Raw genomic sequence first — 6952 nt, 5'->3', positions numbered from 1 at the left:
GAGACAAGTATTACTGATCATTCGTCGTTATTGACTCCATATGCAATCATCGTGCAAAAGCCTTTTGGATTCACTTCTAGTGAAGTGCCAGTGATCGATTCATGGAAAGTCCAAAGGATGAGAAATCAGTTACCGACCGGGGTAATCGCTCATTTCTCGTGATATCATCGTGCATTCAGCTTCGCTCCTTGCAAGAAATGGGGCTGTGAAAACACCGACGAATGACAAGGAATTCCTCATCAGGGTTTCTAGTCAATTTCTCTTGAGGACACGCGGCATGTTCCTTAGGTGTATCCCCATGTCATTTGGCAGACACCGGTTCGTGAACATTTCCAAAAACGAGCAGGTTATTGCTGATCACGGCTGGTAACTAACGCCATAGGGAATCAGCCTCCAAAATCCTTTCCGATTCTCTCCTGGCGATTTGGAGAACTAGCGGGTCGTGCAAAATTGCTAGTCATGAGCAATTCATTCCTCCTCAGTCTCGTGATACTTTCTCATGCAATCATCCACCAGAAAGCCCATTGCATTCTCGCCTCCTCGTGAGGCGGAGATCGGTTCGTGAAAATGACTCGGACTGGGAAACTCTGGATTGACAAGTGCTCGCGTAAAGTCTCCAGCTTCCACCAAACTTTTCCGTTCTCTGCTGGTGACTCGGAAGAAATCGTTTGGTGAACACTTCTCAAAAGGAGAACTTCATCATTGTTTTGTGTGCGGCTGACAACTTTCTCAAGGAATCTTCCTGCCAGCCCGTGGCAGGCTTGTTTGGTCATGTGGTGAGATTGTAAAAATTACTAAAAAATGAGAAAGCAATTGCTCCTCAGGAGTTTCTTCTAAGAAATCGCTCAAGGTGTCCTCGGACAAAGCCATTTAACATGATAGCCCCCGATCATTGGCTAGCTATCGGTTACTGCCAATCACTCAAGAGGAGACAGTTGTGACTGATGACCGCTAGTAAGTAAGTCCACATTCGAGCATCCTCCAAAAGCCTTTCAGATTCGTTTCTGGCGATCTGTTAAGGATGGGCTCATGAAAAGTCTGAAAGAGGAGAAATCACGTCGCGATTAGTGGTAGTCATTCATGCTTCAGGTAATCATCCTCTATCGTCCCTTCACAGTTGCTGCTGGTGATTTGGAAGCACTCGGTTCGTGAACACGACTAAGAAGGAGAAACTCAGTCCTCATCAAGTCTTCTGAGACATTGGCATGGAATCATCCACGAAAAAGCTCAGAGGAGTCTCTCCTGGCGATTTGGTAGCGATTGGTTCGTGAGCATTACGAAAAATCAGAGAGTGATTACTGCTCAGTGGTAGGAATTCGCAGCTCATGGACCCATCCTCCAAAGACCTTGTCGCTACACTCCTGGTCATTTGGTAGAGACAGTTTGTGTCAATTACTCACAATGAGACAGTCACTGCTCATGAGTGCTAGCGACTGATGTCTCATGCACTCGTCCTCTCATTGCCATTCGGATTCTCGCCTGACCAGGTGATAGAGAGCGGTTCGAGATCGGTTGGAGACTTACTCATCATGAGACATTCATTTTTGACAAGTGCGAGTGACAACTTACCCCAGGAATGAGTCGTCAAAAGGCTTTCGAGTCTCTGCTGGTGATTAGAAGAGGTCAGTTCGAGAAAAGTACTTTGAATGAGAAAGTCACGATTGAGGTGTACGAGGCATAACTATGAGCCGGCCTCTTCGTGAGAGCCCCTAGGCTTCATTTCGCCTCCTACGGTGCAGATCATTTCGTGAAAATTACTCCATCTGTGACAGTCATTCCTCTTCAGGTCTCCTGATCGAGTTCTCGCATAGACTCATCCACCAAAAACCAACTGCATGCTCTCGTGGGGATTTGGAAACGTTCGGTTCCTTAAAATTACCCAGTTCATCATTGACAAGTCCTAGCCATCAAGTCTCCAGCAATCATCTTCCACCAAACGTTTCCCTTCTCGGCTGGGGAGTTGGAAGAAATCATTGCCTGAACGTTTCTGAAAGTGAGCACTTTATCATTGAGATGTGCGACTGGTAACTTTCTCAAGGGATGTTCGGGACATCCGGTACAGCTCAGTTCGTGAAAATTCCTAAAAAAATGAGAAAGTGATTTCGCATTAGGGCTGCTGAGAAGTTTCTCATGGTGTCATCCGACGAAGCCCTAAGGTGTACTTCTGATCGTTTGGTAGAGATCAATTGGCGAGAAGTATTAAAATTGAGACAAGTATTACTGATCATTCGTCGTTATTGACTCCATATGCAATCATCGTGCAAAAGCCTTTTGGATTCACTTCTAGTGAAGTGCCAGTGATCGATTCATGGAAAGTCCAAAGGATGAGAAATCAGTTACCGACCGGGGTAATCGCTCATTTCTCGTGATATCATCGTGCATTCAGCTTCGCTCCTTGGAAGAAATGGGGCTGTGAAAACACCGACGAATGACAAGGAATTCCTCATCAGGGTTTCTAGTCAATTTCTCTTGAGGACACGCGGCATGTTCCTTAGGTGTATCCCCATGTCATTTGGCAGACACCGGTTCGTGAACATTTCCAAAAACGAGCAGGTTATTGCTGATCACGGCTGGTAACTAACGCCATAGGGAATCAGCCTCCAAAATCCTTTCCGATTCTCTCCTGGCGATTTGGAGAACTAGCGGGTCGTGCAAAATTGCTAGTCATGAGCAATTCATTCCTCCTCAGTCTCGTGATACTTTCTCATGCAATCATCCACCAGAAAGCCCATTGCATTCTCGCCTCCTCGTGAGGCGGAGATCGGTTCGTGAAAATGACTCGGACTGGGAAACTCTGGATTGACAAGTGCTCGCGTAAAGTCTCCAGCTTCCACCAAACTTTTCCGTTCTCTGCTGGTGACTCGGAAGAAATCGTTTGGTGAACACTTCTCAAAAGGAGAACTTCATCATTGTTTTGTGTGCGGCTGACAACTTTCTCAAGGAATCTTCCTGCCAGCCCGTGGCAGGCTTGTTTGGTCATGTGGTGAGATTGTAAAAATTACTAAAAAATGAGAAAGCAATTGCTCCTCAGGAGTTTCTTCTAAGAAATCGCTCAAGGTGTCCTCGGACAAAGCCATTTAACATGATAGCCCCCGATCATTGGCTAGCTATCGGTTACTGCCAATCACTCAAGAGGAGACAGTTGTGACTGATGACCGCTAGTAAGTAAGTCCACGTTCGAGCATCCTCCAAAAGCCTTTCAGATTCGTTTCTGGCGATCTGTTAAGGATGGGCTCATGAAAAGTCTGAAAGAGGAGAAATCACGTCGCGATTAGTGGTAGTCATTCATGCTTCAGGTAATCATCCTCTATCGTCCCTTCACAGTTGCTGCTGGTGATTTGGAAGCACTCGGTTCGTGAACACGACTAAGAAGGAGAAACTCAGTCCTCATCAAGTCTTCTGAGACATTGGCATGGAATCATCCACGAAAAAGCTCAGAGGAGTCTCTCCTGGCGATTTGGTAGCGATTGGTTCGTGAGCATTACGAAAAATCAGAGAGTGATTACTGCTCAGTGGTAGGAATTCGCAGCTCATGGACCCATCCTCCAAAGACCTTGTCGCTACACTCCTGGTCATTTGGTAGAGACAGTTTGTGTCAATTACTCACAATGAGACAGTCACTGCTCATGAGTGCTAGCGACTGATGTCTCATGCACTCGTCCTCTCATTGCCATTCGGATTCTCGCCTGACCAGGTGATAGAGAGCGGTTCGAGATCGGTTGGAGACTTACTCATCATGAGACATTCATTTTTGACAAGTGCGAGTGACAACTTACCCCAGGAATGAGTCGTCAAAAGGCTTTCGAGTCTCTGCTGGTGATTAGAAGAGGTCAGTTCGAGAAAAGTACTTTGAATGAGAAAGTCACGATTGAGGTGTACGAGGCATAACTATGAGCCGGCCTCTTCGTGAGAGCCCCTAGGCTTCATTTCGCCTCCTACGGTGCAGATCATTTCGTGAAAATTACTCCATCTGTGACAGTCATTCCTCTTCAGGTCTCCTGATCGAGTTCTCGCATAGACTCATCCACCAAAAACCAACTGCATGCTCTCGTGGGGATTTGGAAACGTTCGGTTCCTTAAAATTACCCAGTTCATCATTGACAAGTCCTAGCCATCAAGTCTCCAGCAATCATCTTCCACCAAACGTTTCCCTTCTCGGCTGGGGAGTTGGAAGAAATCATTGCCTGAACGTTTCTGAAAGTGAGCACTTTATCATTGAGATGTGCGACTGGTAACTTTCTCAAGGGATGTTCGGGACATCCGGTACAGCTCAGTTCGTGAAAATTCCTAAAAAAATGAGAAAGTGATTTCGCATTAGGGCTGCTGAGAAGTTTCTCATGGTGTCATCCGACGAAGCCCTAAGGTGTACTTCTGATCGTTTGGTAGAGATCAATTGGCGAGAAGTATTAAAATTGAGACAAGTATTACTGATCATTCGTCGTTATTGACTCCATATGCAATCATCGTGCAAAAGCCTTTTGGATTCACTTCTAGTGAAGTGCCAGTGATCGATTCATGGAAAGTCCAAAGGATGAGAAATCAGTTACCGACCGGGGTAATCGCTCATTTCTCGTGATATCATCGTGCATTCAGCTTCGCTCCTTGGAAGAAATGGGGCTGTGAAAACACCGACGAATGACAAGGAATTCCTCATCAGGGTTTCTAGTCAATTTCTCTTGAGGACACGCGGCATGTTCCTTAGGTGTATCCCCATGTCATTTGGCAGACACCGGTTCGTGAACATTTCCAAAAACGAGCAGGTTATTGCTGATCACGGCTGGTAACTAACGCCATAGGGAATCAGCCTCCAAAATCCTTTCCGATTCTCTCCTGGCGATTTGGAGAACTAGCGGGTCGTGCAAAATTGCTAGTCATGAGCAATTCATTCCTCCTCAGTCTCGTGATACTTTCTCATGCAATCATCCACCAGAAAGCCCATTGCATTCTCGCCTCCTCGTGAGGCGGAGATCGGTTCGTGAAAATGACTCGGACTGGGAAACTCTGGATTGACAAGTGCTCGCGTAAAGTCTCCAGCTTCCACCAAACTTTTCCGTTCTCTGCTGGTGACTCGGAAGAAATCGTTTGGTGAACACTTCTCAAAAGGAGAACTTCATCATTGTTTTGTGTGCGGCTGACAACTTTCTCAAGGAATCTTCCTGCCAGCCCGTGGCAGGCTTGTTTGGTCATGTGGTGAGATTGTAAAAATTACTAAAAAATGAGAAAGCAATTGCTCCTCAGGAGTTTCTTCTAAGAAATCGCTCAAGGTGTCCTCGGACAAAGCCATTTAACATGATAGCCCCCGATCATTGGCTAGCTATCGGTTACTGCCAATCACTCAAGAGGAGACAGTTGTGACTGATGACCGCTAGTAAGTAAGTCCACGTTCGAGCATCCTCCAAAAGCCTTTCAGATTCGTTTCTGGCGATCTGTTAAGGATGGGCTCATGAAAAGTCTGAAAGAGGAGAAATCACGTCGCGATTAGTGGTAGTCATTCATGCTTCAGGTAATCATCCTCTATCGTCCCTTCACAGTTGCTGCTGGTGATTTGGAAGCACTCGGTTCGTGAACACGACTAAGAAGGAGAAACTCAGTCCTCATCAAGTCTTCTGAGACATTGGCATGGAATCATCCACGAAAAAGCTCAGAGGAGTCTCTCCTGGCGATTTGGTAGCGATTGGTTCGTGAGCATTACGAAAAATCAGAGAGTGATTACTGCTCAGTGGTAGGAATTCGCAGCTCATGGACCCATCCTCCAAAGACCTTGTCGCTACACTCCTGGTCATTTGGTAGAGACAGTTTGTGTCAATTACTCACAATGAGACAGTCACTGCTCATGAGTGCTAGCGACTGATGTCTCATGCACTCTTCCTCTCATTGCCATTCGGATTCTCGCCTGACCAGGTGATAGAGAGCGGTTCGAGATCGGTTGGAGACTTACTCATCATGAGACATTCATTTTTGACAAGTGCGAGTGACAACTTACCCCAGGAATGAGTCGTCAAAAGGCTTTCGAGTCTCTGCTGGTGATTAGAAGAGGTCAGTTCGAGAAAAGTACTTTGAATGAGAAAGTCACGATTGAGGTGTACGAGGCATAACTATGAGCCGGCCTCTTCGTGAGAGCCCCTAGGCTTCATTTCGCCTCCTACGGTGCAGATCATTTCGTGAAAATTACTCCATCTGTGACAGTCATTCCTCTTCAGGTCTCCTGATCGAGTTCTCGCATAGACTCATCCACCAAAAACCAACTGCATGCTCTCGTGGGGATTTGGAAACGTTCGGTTCCTTAAAATTACCCAGTTCATCATTGACAAGTCCTAGCCATCAAGTCTCCAGCAATCATCTTCCACCAAACGTTTCCCTTCTCGGCTGGGGAGTTGGAAGAAATCATTGCCTGAACGTTTCTGAAAGTGAGCACTTTATCATTGAGATGTGCGACTGGTAACTTTCTCAAGGGATGTTCGGGACATCCGGTACAGCTCAGTTCGTGAAAATTCCTAAAAAAATGAGAAAGTGATTTCGCATTAGGGCTGCTGAGAAGTTTCTCATGGTGTCATCCGACGAAGCCCTAAGGTGTACTTCTGATCGTTTGGTAGAGATCAATTGGCGAGAAGTATTAAAATTGAGACAAGTATTACTGATCATTCGTCGTTATTGACTCAATATGCAATCATCGTGCAAAAGCCTTTTGGATTCACTTCTAGTGAAGTGCCAGTGATCGATTCATGGAAAGTCCAAAGGATGAGAAATCAGTTACCGACCGGGGTAATCACTCATTTCTCGTGATATCATCGTGCATTCAGCTTCGCTCCTTGGAAGAAATGGGGCTGTGAAAACACCGACGAATGACAAGGAATTCCTCATCAGGGTTTCTAGTCAATTTCTCTTGAGGACACGCGGCATGTTCCTTAGGTGTATCCCCATGTCATTTGGCAGACACCGGTTCGTGAACATT

The sequence above is a fragment of the Caretta caretta genome, chromosome 2 (assembly GCF_965140235.1).
Source record: "Caretta caretta isolate rCarCar2 chromosome 2, rCarCar1.hap1, whole genome shotgun sequence".
Classification (NCBI taxonomy): domain Eukaryota; kingdom Metazoa; phylum Chordata; order Testudines; family Cheloniidae; genus Caretta; species Caretta caretta.
The sequence above is the reverse complement of the archived record's forward strand: the minus strand, read 5'-3'. Positions refer to the sequence as shown.